Raw genomic sequence first — 18763 nt, 5'->3', positions numbered from 1 at the left:
TCATCATATTTTGCTGCTGAGAAACTGAGGCTCAGAGTGGTTGAGTGAATCGACCAAAGTCACACAGCTAGGAAGACGTGGAGCTTGGGCCAAAGGCAGACTCCTTGCCTCCGGAAGCTCACATTCTGGTGAGAGTGAGAGAGACAGTAGGTTTGACCATAGCATTCTCGGGCTCAAAAAACAATCATCTCCCCAGTACCCACACTTCTATATCTGGCAGTGAAAGCCCTTCACTGGCTGTTTCCACCCTCCATTTCAGCCTCTTGGCTCCTCCCACCAACCTCTGCCAAATTGCTGGGACAACGGGCCACTCCATCCTCCCCCGTCGTTCCTGGTCTTTGCTGTCTCTGGGCTGCGGCCCCAGGCTTTGGCCTCCCAGGTCCCCCAACTCTGCCAGCTCATGATGGAAACAGGGGTCAGCACCCCTCCAGTGGGGTCAGGTCATCTGCAGCCAGGCTGGGGGCTCTGGTGGCTATGACCTGTTCCCCTGCCAACCCTCCCAACAAGGGCCTCAGCCTCAGAATGACCCTGTGTGGCCAGGCCCTGTTGATCCACAGGATAGGCTCTGCCTTTACTTTCTCTGCCCTCCTTTAAGCCTTGAGATCCTGCCTAAACTACTGCTGCACCCCCAGCTTTGTCCGTCCCCTCCTCCCAAACACCCATCCTCAGGACGTTCACAACTCAGGCTTCCTGAAGGACGTGTCTGTGACTCTGACGTCCCCCCGCCGGCCAACCTTTCAACCTTTCAGCCTGGCTGGGTTTCCTGACTCCCGACTACCTTAAACAGACCTGGGTTGCTGGCCACGCTCCATTGCCCGCTCCCCCTCCAAAAGGAACAGAACCTTCCAGACTCAGCCCAGTCACCTTCAGGAAGACTTCCCGCCAGTCAGAATTAGCGATGCTACCCTCCATCCTCCCATAGCAGTGCCCTGCAAAGAAGCACCACCACAGCTTGTGTCTCAGTTGCTGTGTCTGGCAGTCAACTCTCCACGTTCATTGTCAGGTCCTTGAGGTAGAGACTGGTTCTGGTTCTTTTCACTCCTGTCTGGCTCTCCTCACCTTTGCCAGTGGAAGGACTTGAGTGAGGGGCTGAACCTCTCCCAGCTGGGGTTGCTGTTTGTAAAATGAGGTAGCTTTTCTCAAGGGAACTGAGGGTTCAAGGTTAAGTATGGAAAGTGCTCAATAAATGGTAGATAGCCCTCAGGATTTTACTGGGTATTAATGAATACTTGCTGAACTAATTAGAGACAGGAGCTCAAAACAGGAAAAAAAAATTCTTTCTATAAAAATAGGTATGGGGCTTCCCTGGTGGCGCAGTGGTTGAGAGTCTGCCTGCCAATGCAGGGGACACGGGTTCGAGCCCTGGTCTGGGAAGATCCCGCATGCCGCGGAGCAGCTGGGCCCGTGGGCCGCAATTGCTGAGCCTGCGCGTCCGGAGCCTGTGCTCCGCAACAAGAGAGGCCGCGATAGTGAGAGGCACGCGCACCGCGATGAAGAGTGGCCCCCGCTTGCCGCAATTAGAGAAAGCCCTCGTACAGAAACGAATACCCAACACAGCCATAAATAAATAAATAAAATAAAATAAAAATTAAAAAAAAAAAAAGGTATGGACCAGGCTTCCCTGGTGGCTCAGTGGTTAAGAATCCGCCTGTCAATGCAGGGGACACGGGTTCGAGCCCTGGTTTGGGAAGATCCCACATGCCATGGAGCAACTAAGCCCATGCGCCACAACTACTGAGCCCACGCGCCACAACTACTGAAGCCCATGTGCCTAGAGCCCGCACTCCGCAACAAGAGGAGCCACCGCAGTGAGAAGCCTGTGAACCGCAACGAAGAGTAGCCCCCGCTCGCCACAACTAGAGAAAAGCCCGCACGCAGCAACGAAGACCCAATGCGGCCAAAAATAAATAAATAAATAAATAAATTTATTAAAAAAAAAAAAGGTATGGACCAATTTGAGAACATGGAATAAAAGTCTTCCCCAGCCCCCCACCTCCACTCCTACTCCTAAGGAGAGGTGCCTGAACCCCTCCCTCAACACACACATACACACACTCCCCGTCTCAGCACATAAAGAGTTTTAATATGCATTTTCCCAGACCCTCTGCTTCTATCCCCACCAATATCAAGCTGAGAACACTCACCAGTAACGCTTTCTCACAATTCCTTTTAAACACAAAAAAGAGAGAGAAACAAAAATAAAAACAAAAACAGAAAGAAGAGGCAAATAGGTGGCCATTGGTCACAGGTCATTTAAGGAGAGAGACATGGCATAATCACTAGATAAACTAAACCCTACCATGGACACATCCCCTGTTAAACCAACATGCACAAAGATGACAGAAGCCACCATCCGAGTGTCTGCCACGTGCCAAGACCTTGTGCCAGATATTTTTTATCCATCCTCTGATTTAATTAGAAAATGCCATGTAAAGTAGGTTTTCCTCTCCCCTTGTTTCAAATGAGGACCCTGAGACTTTCCATGCTCATACGGCCTGGAGGTTGCAGGCTTGGCGTATGCACTTGGCTCTGCAAACTTCAAAGACTGTATCCTTCCCTCTACACCACCTGCCCCTGGTACACATCGATGGGGAGGAGGGGAATGAACAGTCACTACAGGAACCCGCACACATGCACTCACAGACACATACTGACCAGTCATGGAGCCGCCTAAGGCCACCAGGACACAGGCTCCTCTGCAGGTCCTTCAGGGTGACCTCCTGGGTGCCAAGTTCCAGGTGTGACTCCTTTTCGGATGGGCCCAGCTACTCTTCTTTCTGAGAGAACAGTGAGTAATCCCAGAGCATATCTTGCCCCATCTAAGGACCGAGGGCTCTAAATTACGTCTCTGTTCCTGCCACATCAGAGAAGGTGGGAGGGAGGGTGGTGGAGCGTTGATGGCCAAGGATGTGGGTGTTTTCATGTGTAGGGCCCCTGCAATTCTTGTTAACCAAGTGAGATCCAGCAGGGGATTTCAGTATCAGAGGTGCCCATGACCAGGATCCATGGCCACAGAAAATGGGGGAGCATACAGGGAGGGCGAAGCTAGTTTTTACTGACAGAGGTTAATTTAATAATTAATAATAATAATAATAATATACTATGTGCCCCAGGCACTGCGCTCAGTGATTTATATGGGAGGTCTCATTTAATCCTCATACCTTTCTGGTTAGGAGGGTGCAGTCACTGTGCCCACTCTACAGATGAGGAAACTGAGACTCAGATCAGAGAAGAAATCAATCTAAGCTCACAAGGCTAATATGTAGCCATGCTAGGATTCACGCTAGGGTCTGTCTGATTTCACAGCCCCTTCTCCATAAACTCTCACTGGACTGCCTCCCAGTGAATCTGGGGCCCAAATCAATGTAGGGCTTTGATGAGAAAAACCTCACAGGCTGTGGCGGAGAGAGCCAGAGCCCTTGATCTAACCCTGACCCAGACTGGTCCTACCTGACTGGTCCCTGACCTTGCCTATACTCTGAACCTCTGTCTCCAGCAGAGCCTTAATCTCATTTGCAGAATCTATAAGAAACTTCTTCCTTGGGTTGTTTACAAATGGCCCCGTGTGGGAGGTCAGTTTGGGAAGCGATGGAGGGTCATGAACCTCACTGAACCACCCCTCTCTGACTGTTCTTTGGTCAAGTGTAAGGGCCATAACTGGAGGATAAATGTTGCCGGACCCCACCTGTCCAAAATATTTCCCCCTTCTGCTCTGCCCCTGTGGTACCCTCTTTCCCTCTGGCCTAGCCTAAAAGTTCCTCCCTGGATAAGACAACCCAGATGCTATCAACCCTGGCAGACCCCTACCCAAACATCCAACTATAGCTCAGAATAGGTAAGCCATGAATGCCTGAGACCCACCAAAACATTGGGATCGATTTCTCCCATTCACCTGAGAGATGGGAGATTCAGCATGACTTGGTTTCTTCCTCAGACAAGAACCTCACTACTCCCAAGCAGTCCCTTGATAATTATGTTTCATTATCAGAAAATTAACTTTCATTTTGGAACCAAAAGCTCTCCCCCTGTGATTTTAACCCATTGGTCCTAAATCTCTTCTCACAAAGGTAATCTGCTACTTCTTACACATGACAATGATCATGCTTAAAAGCCCTTCTATGTATGAAAAGTTAAAGTTCTATGAATGGAACAGTTACAGTAGCTGAAATCAGCACATCAATTTTACCTCCCACCAGTAGGTGGCAATAGCAGTTGGCCATAGTATGTCCTTTTGGACTTAACCAACAAATCGTTGGCAAATGTCCCGTGAACCCAACCTGTTTCTAAGTAGAGGAGCTTTCTGCCCTTGAAAACAGCAACTGTATGTTCTCTGGTGATTTTCTTCTCTGGGATGAATATTCTCAGCTCCTTCAAACAATCTTTAGGGTGATACTCTCCCTCATGGATGGGCTCCTTGTTTCTCTGTATGTCAATGTCTTCCTTAAATATAACACCCCAAACTGGATACATGACTCCAGAGGGGGCCTGAACTCTCCAGAATGACATTTTTCTTGACGATTATCAGACCTGAGCCTGAATTCTACTATTTACTAGCTGTGTGACCTCCGTCAACTTTCTTCACTTCTTAGTTTTCTGATCAGTAAAACAGGAATTACAAACTTCATAGGGTTGTGTGAGAATTAAATGAGATAAAACATGTGATATATTTAGCACAGTGGCTGCACACAAAACCTACTGATATTGCACTGGATTAACGCAGACAAATAGCTCATTAGCTTTACAAGCAGCCACAGCACACTGCTTCACCCATACCCTGTTGGGACACCCGCAAACCTTTTTCTGACTTATTCTTGTGCTTGTTTACGGTCAAAGCCCTAAGATCGGTAAGTGCAAGGGCTTTCTACACTCAAAGTGCTATGGAACTAGAAGGTAATAACAGCCGCATTATGCATGGTGACAGTATTATGATGAGCTGCGGTCCAGTAACCAGAACTCCATTACACTCTTGTGCAGCTGTCTTTTTGAACTTAAGGGCAGGACTTTGCGTTGATCCCCGTTAGCCTTGACCTTGTTGATTGAACCCTCAGGAGAGAAACTCCAGCTCCTGCTGGGTGGCTCCTGAGAACTCTTGACGGACTGTGACAGAGCATGTTGTCTAGGAACTCAGGGCCCAGCAAGGGCTGTGGGGTCAGGTAGCCCTGGGTTTTAATCTTGGGCTCCCTGCTGACCAGCTCTACAAGCCAAGCCACTTCTCTAGGCTTCAGTGTTCTCATTTATAAAGCAGGAATAACACTCCCTGTCTTGTGGGGTTACGAGAATAAATGAGATGTTATAACTATCCAGCACAGTGCCTGCTGGATGGTGGGTGATGGGTGAATGTCCATCCCAGCCCCTCTTCTCCTTTCCTCCCTGTCCCCAGTCTGTGTTCTCCCTGCTCTTCTTGGAGCCCCCAGTTCTCCACCTGGCCAAGTGTCTGCTGCGTTTGCTCAAGTTCAAGTACGAACAGGGAGGTCAAGGAGCCAGGCCGTGAAGGCTGATGTCCCAAGGAGGGGATCTGAGGAGGGATACCTCAGAACTTCCAGAGGTTTGACCTTCTCCGTCATTTCCACTGAGGGTAGAGACAGACGAAATAGTGAAACCACCCCCAGGGAGGCAAAAATCCTAATGGGACTGGTAGGGCACGGGGGCTGCTGGGTGTGCAGCAAAAGAGCAATAATGAACTCATAACTTGGGGTGAGAATCAGGACACCTGGGTCCCCTTTGTTACTCTTTGCCATACAACTTTGGAAAGTCATCTTCCCTCCCTGGACCTTGGTTTTCCCACCTGTAAAATGGCCCAGTTTGGAGATGATCTCTAAGGGCCTTTCCAACTTGTGGTTCTATTGCATGGACCAGCCATTCATAGCTTACCTCAAGAACCAGTGTCTTCCAGAAGCTCATCTTTCTTTGTAGCTACCTACTTGGGGGATATTGGGAGACAGTGTGTACAGTTCAGGCTGGAAGGCAGGTGAGACCAGAGCAAACCGAGAAGAACTCCACAGAGGGGTTTTGACATGGCAGCAGCATTGCACACTGGACCCTTAGGAACCTCCAAATGCTCTGTTGAGTACATAGTAACCCCAGTCTGCCTGAATCCTAGCTGGCCCCTCCTACACCCTCCATTCCTGTTGGGTTCCACATCATCTCCCCCCACTCCATCTGCCCTGCCTGTGCTTGGCTCTGTCCCATTGTGTGTCACAGCTTCCAAAGGTGGGGTCTGAGTTGGCATAATGCTATCTTGAACTTGGGGCCAGACACAATTACATACTGAATACATGTTCCTTGTGGTTGGTTCCCAGAAATTAGGAAGCCCATTTCTTGTTCCATTCATCCATCTACTTTTCTATCCTCCCATCCACTCATGCACCCACCCACCCACTGTGCACGCATTCATCCTCCCACTTGTTCTGTCCATTTTCCCTGTCATTCATTCAGCCAGCGCCCACCATGTACACAGCTCTGAGACGATTCAAAGATGGGCCATGGGGATCATGTATCTAGAGCTCAGACAAAGAGGATGAGAAACGGAATTATTTCCTTTAAGAATCTTTCCTGAAACTTCCCTGGTGGTGCAGTGGTTGGGAATCCGCCTGCTAATGCAGGGGACACAGGTTCGAGCCCTGGTCCGGGGAAAATCCCACGTGCCGCGGAGCAGCTGAGCCCGTGCACCACCAACTACTGAGCCTGTGCTCTAGAGCCTGCAAGCCACAACTACTGAGCCCGCGTGCCACAACTACTGAAGTTCGCGTGCCTAGAGCCCGTGCTCCGCAACAAGAGAAGCCACCGCAATGAGAAGCCCGCGCACCGCAACAAAGAGTAGCCCCCGCCCGCCGCAACTAGAGAAAGCCCACGCACAGCAACCAAGACCCAACGCAGTCAAAAATTAAAAAAAAAAAAAAAAATTAAAAAAGAATCTTTCCTTCCATCAATATTTAGTGGGGCTCATCCCCCCTCACACCTGGTCCAGCCTGATCAGAGAGGTGGCTGATCAACATCAGATTGAAGCCCTATGGAAAAGGCAGTGGCCTGTGGCTCTGGAAGTCTGGGTTCCAGGCCCACCACATCTACAAAGTCTTCTTTATCCATCTGTCAATTTCTGGCTTGAACATCCTTTGTTTCTTATTTTTGTGGCCCACATTGTAAAGAAAGGTGCCTCAAGGAGTTTCCAGCCCAAGACCTGAAAGTCTGATAAGTTTCATGGACGAAGAGTTATAAATAGAAATCCCAGATGAAACTTGTCACAAGGCAGATTTACACCTAGTGCCAATAGGGTGGCACAGGCCGTGCCAGGAGTCAGTGGGAGGAAGAGACCAGTGGGTACCCTGGTTGAGACTGACCGAGAGCTGGAACGTGACCTGTGCCTTCCATTTGCCCTTCAGTTTTTGGGCTCAAGCCAAGGGCCCAGCCACGGAGTCCTCAAACTACACCTGAGTTCCTACATAAATCTCCAGGTGTCCCACTGTCCCCAAGGGAAATAGGCACAAGGTTAAAGAGTTTATGCCCCTAAGTGAATATGTCAGAGGAAAATAATTCCACCCCGACATTCTGATCAGGAAGGAAGGGAAACTAACATTTAAGGGGACGCTGATGAAGACTCAGACGCTGTGCATTCATACGTTTTCTCACTTAATCAATACGACAAGGCGGGTCTTTTATCTCCACTTTGCTGGTAAGAAATGGAGGCTCAGAGAGGTTAACTGACTTGCCCAAAGTCTCACAGCAAATGAGTGGAGACGCTGACTCTCAAATTCAGATCTACCTCCAAACTGTGGTGGCTGCCAAGTCTTCCAGGAGGTAAGCAATTTTCCTGGGGGCACTCCGAGGCTCAGCAGCCCTGCTGCAGCAGGACCCTGCTCACTATTTTTACTACATGTTGTTATTTTGAGCCCAAGAGTTACCACAAAACCTCAGAGAATGGAAGGGTTTCTCAAGCTTGGCACTGTTTACATTTGGGCCAGACAGCTCTTTGTCGTGGAGGTATCTTGTACATTGCAGGACGTTTAGCAACATCCTTGGCCTCTACCCACCAGATGCCAGAAGCATCCCCCGCTTACGACAACCAAAAATGTCTCCAGACATTTCCAAACGTCTTCTGGGAGGCAAAGTCGCCCCTGGTTGAGAACTACTGGAGTTGAGTTATGGGCCTGTCTCATAACAGCTTCCTATCCTTTCTCTCCATAAAGTTCTAGACAAACAGGAAAATGTCCAGCCTGTACTTACATGTGTGGGTAGGCAACCAATAACAGCAAGGATGATGGCAATTATGATGCCCACAAACACAGCAGCTACCACTTAGCAAATGCTTACTATGTGTCAGTTACCAAGCTAAGTACTTCATACATATTTTCTCACATACATTTTCTCTATTTTCCAGATAACTAGAACTAGAACAAATCATCTTAAAATTTGTATGGAGACACAAAGGACCCCGAATAGCCAAAGCAATCATGAGGGGAAAAAGTGGAGCTGGAGGAATCAGACTCCCTGACTTCAGACTATATTACAAAACTACAGTAATCAAGACAATATAGTACTGGCACAAAAACAGAAACATAGATCAATGGAACAAGATAGAAAGCCCAGAGATTAACCCACGCACCTATGGTCAACTAATCTATGACAAAGGAGGCAAAGATATACAATGGAGAAAAGACAGTCTCTTCAATAAGTGGTGCTGGGAAAACTGGACAGCTACATGTAAAAGAATGAAGTTAGAATACTCCCTAACACCATACACAAAAATAAACTCAAAATGGATTAGAGACCTAAATATAAGACTGGACACTATAAAACTCTTAGAGGAAAACATAGGAAGAACACTCTTTGACATAAATCACAGCAAGATCTTTTTTGATCCACCTCCTAGAGTAATGGAAATAAAAACAAAAATAAACAAATGGGACCTAATGAAACTTCAAAGCTTTTGCACAGCAAAGGAAACCATAAACAAGACGAAAAGACAACCCTCAAAATGGGAGAAAATATTTGCAAACAAATCAACGGACAAAGGATTAATCTCCAAAATATATAAACAGCTCATTCAGCTCAATATTAAAGAAACAAACACCCCAATCCAAAAATGGGCAGAAGACCTAAATAGACATTTCTCCAAAGAAGACATACAGACGGCCACGAAGCACATGAAAAGCTGCTCAACATCACTAATTATTAGAGAAATGCAAATCAAAACTACAATGAGGTATCACCTCACTCCTGTTAGAATGGGCATCATCAGAAAATCTACAAACAACAAATGCTGGAGAGGGTGTGGAGAAAAGGGAACCCTCTTGCACTGTTGGTGGGAATGTAAATTGATACAGCCACTATGGAGAACAATATGGAGGTTCCTTAAAAAACTAAAAATAGAATTACCATATGACCCAGCAATCCCACTACTGGGCATATACCCAGAGAAAACCGTAATTCAAAAAGACACATGCACCCGAATGTTCATTACAGCACTATTTACAATAGCCAGGTCATGGAAGCAACCTAAATGCCCATCAACAGACGAATGGATAAAGAAGTTGTGGTACATATATACAATGGAATATTACTCAGCCATAAAAAGGAACGAAATTGAGTCATTTGTTGAGACGTGGATGGATCTAGAGACTGTCATACAGAGTGAAGTAAGTCAGAAAGAGAAAAACAAATATCGTATATTAATGCATGTATGTGGAACCTAGAAAAATGGTACAGATGAGCCGGTTTGCAGGGCAGAAGTTGAGACACAGATGTAGAGAATGGACATATGGACACCAAGGGGGGAAAACTGCGGTGGGGTGGGAATGGTGGTGTGCTGAATTGGGCGATTGGGATTGACATGTATACACTGATGTGTATAAAATTGATGCCTAATAAGAACCTGCAGTATAAAAAAACAAAAAACAAACAAACAAACAAAAAAAGGCGTGAGGCTCAGAAAGGTTAAGTAACTCATCCAAGGTCCCAGTGTTAATGTATGGCAGAGCTAGGATGCATTCGTTTCCTATGGCTGCTGTGACAAATTACAGCTTAAAATAACACAAATTTATTTTCTTATAGTTTAGAGGTCCAAAGCCTAAAATCAGACTCACTGGGCTAAACTCAAAACGTTGGGAGGGCCATGCTCCATTCAAGGCTCTAGAGAAGACTCTGTCTCCTTGCCTTTTCTACCTTCTGTGGGCCACCTGCATTCCCTGGCCTGTGGCCCCTACTCCCTCTTCAAGCTAACAGTGTAGCATCTTCTTCTTCTTTTTTTTTTTTAACTTTTTTAATTATTATTATTATTTTCTTTTATTATTTTTTTTGGCTGTATCGGGTCTTAGTTGTGGCACACAGGATCTTTGTTGAGGCGCACGGGCTTCTCTCTAGCTGTGGCGCGTGGGCTCCAGGGCACGTGGGCTCTGTAGTTTGCAGCACATGGGCTCTTTCGTTGAGGGGCGTGAGCTCAGTAGTTGTGGCGCGCGGGCTTAGTTGCCCCACGGCATGTGGGATCTTAGCTCCCCCACCAGGGATCGAACCTGCGTCCCCTGCGTTGGAAGGCGGATCCTTTACCACTGGCCCACCAGGGAAGTCCCCAGTGTAGCATCTTCTTATCTCTCTCTCTGACCTCTGCTCCCAACCTCACATCTCTTTCTCTCTCTCTGATTCTCCAGCCTCCCTCCTATAAGGACCCTTGTGATTACACTGGACCCACCCAGGTAACCCAGGATAATCCCCCATCTCAAAATCCTTAACTTAATCACATCTGCAAAGTCCCTTTCGCCACGCAAGGTAACATAGGCACAGGTTTGGGGGATTAGGATGTGGCTATCTTTGAGGGGGCATTACTCTGCCTCATATATAGCATTCAGACTCTTATCTGTTGGACCCCAAGGTTTGTATTCAAACCACACCTGCTTCCCCTGCCCTGCCTGTGTCTGTTCAGACACATGCCACAGGCCAGGTGCTGTGGGGAATGTGGAGGTTGATCAGACATGTCCAGGGAGTGGTGGTCATGAGCACACATCAGGAGGTAGTACGTGAGAGGTGCTGGTGCTGTGAGAGGAGCAGAGAAGGGGTCCTGAAGACACTGGGCCAGCTAGGTAGGGGTGTGGGGCGTGGGCTCAGGAGGCAACCGGGCAGGGCTGATTCCATCCCTGCTGCACGAGCTGATTTCACGTCTCAGCACCTACTTCCAAACTAACTACGAACACATCTGCAGTTCATCCTGTCCTGAAGGACCACCCTACTCCAGCCCCTGCCTGCCAGGATTCAGTCCCATCGGTGGGATTTATTAGCACAATTAAATGGTGACCATTCTCAATTTTTCCTGTCCAAATCTCCTCCCTGCTGAGGGAGCTAGCATATAGGATTCAGACTCTAATCTGTCAGACCCCAAGGTCTGTACTTAATCCACTCCTGCCTCCCCTGCCCTGTCCTGCCTGAACAGACAAATCTCCTCCCTGCCAAGGGCTTAGAATGTCTTTAGTTCTATAAGTCCACTCCCTGCCCAGCTCTGGTTTGCAAGGATGTCCTTTGGCTGCCTGGCCCCTCCATGAGCCCACCCCTCCCTTTACAGAATAGAGAAACCACACCGAGTGGGTGAGCCGGGCTCTCCCCCAAGACAGGCAGAGCCTTCTACCTCTTCCAGTAGCTCTCAGGCTCTGCAGTGACTCAGAAATGGTTTCTCTGGGCCCAGAGGAAGATGACAGGTAAGAAGGACAAACTCTGGTTTGCTTCATCCTGGGAGAAACAAAGTGTGGGATCTATCTTTGTCTTTTAAAAAATGCAGGAGGGAATTCTGGTCCAACAGAGCAGGTGGAACACAAGTCTTCATCTCTGCTTCCTTCTGAAACCCCCCCCATGAATGACAGTAAAGGAATTCAGACGTATGAATCCGTAAGGCCAAAGAGAAAGGAGAGACGACAACCACATTGGAGAGAGGCCAGTCAAGGTTTGAAAGCTGGAAAAGCTCATGGCTGAGTGTGACTTAGCAGCCTGGCAAAGGCCGAGGCTCAAACCTCTGGCCATCTAAATTTAAATGAAATTAAGGAAAATTAAATAAAATTAAAAGTTCAGGGCCTCAGTCGCACTAGCCACATTTCAAGTGCTAACATTCACTGGGGCTTGCGGCTCCTGTATTGGTCAGTGCGGGTCTAGAACGTGTCCACCACTGCGTAAGGTTCCACTGGACGGCACGGCTCTAGACCCTGGCCATCCAAAGTGCGGTCCTTGAATCAGCAGCACTGGCAACCCTCCGACCCTGTTCGGAAGGCAGAATCTCAGGCTCCATTCAGACCTGCTGAATGAGAATATGCCTTTATTTAGCCAGATTCCCAGGTGATTCATAGGCACGTTTGACTTTGAGACTTAAGGAAAAGGAAGGTGGTGGTTAATCTCTGGCTGAAAAATGGCGTTGAGGTAAAGTCCTGCATTGTGGGGCTCATTAGTCCCTTTAACCCCCTGGGCCACTGGGCTTAACCTCCAGGCAGGAACTTAGAGGCTCTTGGGAGACTGACCAGCTAAAGAGAACAGACTGACAGATACTGATTGATGTTACACGATCCTCCAATGAAATGACCAGGTTCCTGCCAATCAGCCAATGGGGAGGCCACGAGCTGATAAGCCGGCCCCCACACTCAGAGCTTCCCCTGAACTTTTTTTATTCAATGAGCTTTCTAGTGGCTTACTCTTAAATAGGAACAGATAGCTAAGGGTCAACAGACCTCTGAGGGTACAAGCCTCAAACACGATGAACAGACAGCAAACAAATGAACAGAGGGAGGCATTTAAAGCAAACAGAGACAGAAGGGCAGAAGGGCCCTTCAAAGGGCAGAAGAAAACTTCAAAATCCTCAGAGAGATGAGATACTACATCAATAAAACAAGAACAGAATGCTATAAGAAAAGAATATTCCAAGAACAAGAAAGAGTGCTAGGATATTTAAAATATGACAAAAGAAAGTTAAAAATTCAATAGAAGCATTGGAAGATAGTTGAAGAAATGTCTCATAAAGCAGAACAAAAAAAGATTGGGAGAGAAAAGGGGCAGAAACAAATTACTCCAGGAGGTCCAACATTCTAATGATAAGAGTTCCAGAAGTGATTAAGCAGAAAAAATCAAGGGGAGGAAATTATCAAAGAATACCTGGAAATTTCCTGGAAATGAAGGACATGAATTTTCAGAATGAGAAGACTCACGGAGTCCCCAGAAAAATGAATTAAAAAGACCCGCAGTGGGACTCATCATCATGACCTTTCAGAACACAGGGCCTAAAGAGAATATCCCACACACATCTATAGATAGCAAAAAAAAAAAAGGTCAAATACCATTAAAAGGATTAACACTCAGATGAAACCAGAACAGCAGTGGATTTGACAGCAGCAGCAGGGAAGCTCTGCGATAACTCTCCAAAATTCTGAGGGAAAATAATCTCCAGCCTAGAAGTGGACAGAAACCAAACTAAATATCAAGTGTAAGGGTAGAAGAACAACATTTTGGGACATAGGAAGCTTCACAAAAAATCCATCCCACCCCATGCACCTTCTCCTGGGATGCTCCTGTAGGACGTGCCCCACTAACGTGGAGGAGCGAATGAACATGAGAAGCTCAAGGGACCCAGGGATCGAGGAGTGCCCAGGGCGGTGCCCCGCAGCAGCCTGGGGGTAGCCAGTCCAACTAGGGGGAGGAGGGAGGTGCAGGGGGATTCTGCCAGCCAGGAAAAAGTGAAACCGGTAGACTTTCTATGTGTTTGTCCAGAGTGAAAGGAGATCTACTCTTCCGTTGGAGAGTTTGGGGGATGAACTTATGATGGAAAATTCAGCTCCTCCAAAAGGTTTAAGGAGCCAAACTGCTCCCTTCTACTCCTCCCCCCACAATTTCTCTTTCACTGGTCCCTACACCCTCTGCGATGGTCCTAGGAGGCAACTCCTGTGATCAGAGGATTTGGTGGAAGTCGTCTGAAAACTGCTGAGTCCACCGCCCTCTCCTTACAAACGGGGAAGCTGAGGGCCGGTGGGGATGCCCAGGGCACACAGACAGGAAGGTTCATTGGTAGTTCATTTGGTACGTTTTCCAGAACTCCTTTCTGATTCATTCAAGACAAGATCAGTAATAACAATAGCAAGAACCAAAGACAACCCGAAGGGACTCTGGTCCGTGAGCACGATGAGGTGCCACCGGGCCCTGCGTTTCCCCCTCAGCTTTGCCCTCAACCACCCTGCTTGGTAACTGCACTAAGTTTCTAAAACACACCAGCTGAGGTTTCTGAGTTACTTTTCGTTGCCACCTATGAAAGCAAGAACATAGAGATGTACCTGAGTTGTATACACCATGGACAGGCCACTGTGAACCTCTGGAAGAAAAAAAATTGGGGGTGGGAGTGCAGGGGAAAAAACCAAGTCTCCTCGGAACCAGATGCCCTGACCCCCAGTGCCCCTGGCTAACTCATTATTTTTTTTTAAAGAACCCAGGCAAATGCCGTCCTACAAAATCCAATCATCTGAGTTTACCCCTAACGCTGACCTTTCAGGGGCCTCGCTTTGATTCTCTGCCTCTCCCTCCACCTTTTCCAAGGGCTTGGTTAACCTCAAGGTCTTTGTAATGAATGAGTTAAGGATGTAAACTCTGTCTCGAGCATCTGCACTTTACTACGGAATTCGAGGGAACCTAGTTCTGTGTAAGCTTATCACATGACGTTCTTTCTTTGAGTCTCAGTGTCCCGGGCTATGGAGCTCATTACATCACCTGTTCAGCAGGGTCACCACCAAAACCCTGACAGGGAGGCCTGATGTAGGGGGCGGCAAGAACCCTGGGCTGGAAGTTAGGAGCCCAGGGTTCGAGTCTTACCTCTGTTACTTGCTTGCTGTGTGACCTTGGGCAAGTCACTTGTTCTGTCTGGACTTCAGTTTGCTCTCTTGCAAAGTGCACGGCGGGGACCGGTGACCTCTCTCTCACGCTCCTTCCGTCGTGTGACTCTCCCGCCTCCCAGTTTGGTTCAGGACGTGGCCCCTCACCCTCCCCAAGGCTCGCCTGCCTCCTACACCTTCCATTCCAGAAGGAACAGCCCTCCCCTTTCCTGCCCGAGCTGGGGCCTGGCAGGCGCTGGGCGGCAGGCGCTGGGCAGCAGACAGGACAGAAGGCGGGGGAACAATCCCAGCCATTCAAGCTGCCCGCGGGGAGAGCTGGCCCGCAGCCAGTCACAACAGGCCCTGAGATACAGAGGGGCGTTTGTCTGGGAGACCCACGGTTTCATCTAAACCTTCGCTCTCTCTCTCCTCCCTCCCTCTCAGGTGGCAGCGCCAGCCCCCAGCTTTGCTAGGAGGCGGGATGTAGATGCTATGCAGACCTGAGCAGCCCCTCTAAGGGCTGGGAAACCGGACAAAAGGAGGAAGGTGGGAAGAAGGGCAGGGGAGACACGTGTGCAGGGTGGCCGCACGGGGCGTGGCCATGGGGAAGGGACAGTGTGTGGGGGGCACAGGAAGGGCTTTGGACAGGGCAGGGGCAGTAGGGAGGGTTCAGAAGGAGGGGCTGGTTCCCCACCCTCACTGACTAGGAGGAAGGGACTCATGAGCAAGATGCTCCCTTCTCTTCCAGGCCTCAGTTTCCTCAGCTTTAAAATGGGGCTGGGAATTCCCTGGCGGTCCGGTGGTAAGGACTCCGCGCTTTCACTGCCGAGGGTGCGGGTTCAATCCCTGGTCAAGGAACTAAAATCCCATAAGCCGCGCAGTGAGGCAAAAAAAAAAGCTGATTAGGGCTTCCCTGGTGGCGCTGTGGTTGAGAATCTGCCTGCCAATGCAGGGGACACGGGTTCAAGCCCTGGTCTGGGAGGATCCCACATGCCGCGGAGCGGCTGGGCCCGTGAGCCACAATTACTGAGCCTGCGTGTCTGGAGCCTGTGCTCCGCAACAAGAGAGGCCGCGATGGTGAGAGGCCCGCGCACCGCGATGAAGAGTGGCCCCCGCTTGCCACAACTAGAGAAAGCCCTCACACAGAAACGAAGACCCAACACAGCCATAAATAAATAAATAAATAAATAAATTTATTAAAAAAAAAAAATTCTAACACTTTAAAAAAAAAAAATCTACCTCATACAGTTTGTTCACTCCCACCCCCACTCCCTGCTGGGGTTCTGAACTATTAACTGTGTGATTATGCAATTTTACTATCATGTCAGTTTAAATGTCACCACTCTTAAGATTATCCCTTTCCCTACAACCCCAGGAATTCTCTCATCCTCTTTAACCTTCTTCACAGAATAACCACCAGCTGAAACTGTCTTGTTTGTGACCCATCCAACCCCCAGATCCTAAGCTCTGTGAGAGCAGGGCAGGAGGCCGCCGGTAGGTCAGCGTGCCGGCATTTGCCTCCGTGGGCTGGTACGTCTTGAGCCAGCAGGGAGCTCGGCCAGGCAGAGCTACTGTCTTTCTTGTTCAGAGCTGACATCCCAGGGCCTAGCACAGTTCTTGGCACCTAGTAGGCACTTAGAAAATAAAGATGATGGCATGATGGCTGTAGAGTAGAGGGTGTTACAACAGAGGCTCTGGAGCCAGACTGCTCGGTTCAAATCCTGCACTCAATTAGCTACTGTTATCACCATTGTCATTGTTATTATATGTCTGCTTTCCCCCTCTTGAGGGCCCAGGCAGTGTCTTGGGCTTTGTCATGCCCCAGCACTTCACAGAATCTGGTCTCTTCCAGGGTTCCCCATTGCAGGAAATGTCACTGCCACTCACATAGCCTCTGAGGCCAGAAACCTAAAGTCACCACCTGTCACCAGTTCTCCACCCCCATCATCAAGGCGTTTCAGATTTACCTTCATTTCTTATACATTTTCTTACTAACCTCTCTCATCCTCCCCATCCCTGTTCAGGTCCAGGCTTCTGTCTTCTCTCACCTGGGTGCTGCAATAGCTTCCTAACAGGCCAAGGCTGCCTCTGCTCTGGGCCACTGCAACCCTTCTCCACAGCAGCTGCAGCAATCTTTAAAAACCTCAAGACTACTTCAAACTAGAACTTATGATGGTCAGCAAGTCCCCTGTACAGGATCTGGATCCTTCAGACCCCTCCAGTCTCCTCCCTGTCTGAGCTCTGCCCTCTGTCACTCTGTCCCGTCGCTGCCACAGGGCCTTTGCATATGCCAGAGCACTCTTTCCTCATTTATTGACACTTCTGATACTTTAACCCAAGCATCACTTCAAATTCCCATGCTGTGCACTGTCACAGCCCTGTGTCCCTCTGTCACCACTGGTTGTAGTTAGCACCTTCCATTTGATGAATGGTTGTGTCCTGTATCAGACTCTGAGCCCCATGAGTGTAGGGGATGTGTCAGTTTTTATTCACCCTTTGAATCCCTAGTTCCTCAAATACTGCTTGGCACATTGCAGGTATGAAAACATAGTTGTCAAATGAAATCAACCCCCGCTAAGTGAATGAGCAGTGGGGGGTTAATAGCAGCTGACTGAACTGCCTCATTGAACAAGGACCAAGCACAGGTCATGGGCCTTGTGCTTTCCCACCACATGTGGCCGCTGGTAATGCAGACATGACATTAAGAGACAAGACAGGCCGTGAGTGCTATGGAGCTCGGAGTGGGAGAGGGTGCTGAGCAGGGGGCCGGGGAAGAGGGCGTGCTGCCTGGAGAGGCAAAATTTGAGTGGCACCATGTGGTCATTAAACCCTTGTGCTCTGGGGTCAGTGATTTGGGTCTGAATCCCAGTAATATAATAGTAGATTATATTTACCTGTCTCTAAGTGCCAAGCCCTCTGAGTGCTTTATGTCTATTTGATTGTCTCATCCACCCTAAGTGGAAAGCACATTATAGTTTAACTTTTCTATAGAGGACACTGAGGCCCAGAGAGGTTAACTAACTTGTCTAAGGTCACCAACTGGGATGGGATGTGAACTCCAGGAATCTGACTTCAGAGTCTGCTCCACATTTGAAGCCTTGATGATAAGAATAAGCATTTGATGAGCTCTTACTAGGTGCCAAGCACTTTTCTAAAAACTTTACAAGTAAGTTTTTATTTGTATCATTTTTATAACTCATTTCATCCCATAATTTTATCTTTCTTAAAAGTAAGCTGAGTATCATTATCTCCATCTTACAGGTGAAGAAACTGAAGTCCAGAAAGGTTAACTAACTTGCCTGAGGTCACACAGCCAGCAAAAGTGATGAAACTAGTTGGAACCATGCAGAACACTCAGAGTTCATTCTTTTAACCACTCCACTTCACAGCTTCTGCTCTATGAAGGTGCATTATTATTATTATAATTTTGCTGGGATTTTGTCAGGTGGAGAAGGGAGGAGTGACATTCTAGCTGGGAAGAACACTGGGTGTGAAGACTGGGAGGTGGGTGTGAAGACTGGGAGGCGGGGGTGAGGATGAACACTTTCAGGAAGGGAAGTGTGAGATTGGTGAGGGGGGTGGGACAGTGAGGGTCCCAGCACGGTCGAGCTGAGTGTCCAGGGAAGGCCAGAGAGGAGATGAGATGTGAGGGATGTTTTGGGATTAAGCTATGGAGGAACTTCCTCCACAGGGAGATGCTAGCATGCTCTGCTCTCTCCAGGATCCCTACGTCACGGATTCCATGTGAGATGTTTGAAAACTAGGGGCCTCAGAGCTTCTGACCTGGCTCTGCCGAGTGTCCTTTGGGAAGTTACTTAACCTCTCTGTGCCTCCATTCCTTTTCTGCAAAAGGAAGGTAATAAACGGGACATCTTTCGTTGGGCTCTTGCTTGAGTAAAATGACGTTATGCATACAAAGCCCCAGCAGAGTTTGGCATAAAGCAGCCCTT

The 18763-nt window shown here is 48.4% G+C and overlaps 1 protein-coding gene across 3 annotated transcripts in view; it reads right to left on the bottom strand.

The window, feature by feature from the left end:
- Nucleotides 1-18763, bottom strand: part of LOC118882921 (non-compact myelin associated protein) — a 42852-nt gene that overhangs the window by 13222 nt on the left and 10867 nt on the right. The gene's annotated exons all lie outside the window — the stretch shown is intronic.

The sequence above is a fragment of the Balaenoptera musculus genome, chromosome 1 (genome assembly GCF_009873245.2).
Source record: "Balaenoptera musculus isolate JJ_BM4_2016_0621 chromosome 1, mBalMus1.pri.v3, whole genome shotgun sequence".
NCBI classification, from domain to species: Eukaryota; Metazoa; Chordata; class Mammalia; order Artiodactyla; family Balaenopteridae; genus Balaenoptera; species Balaenoptera musculus.
This window is presented reverse-complemented; position numbering and strand designations above follow the sequence as displayed.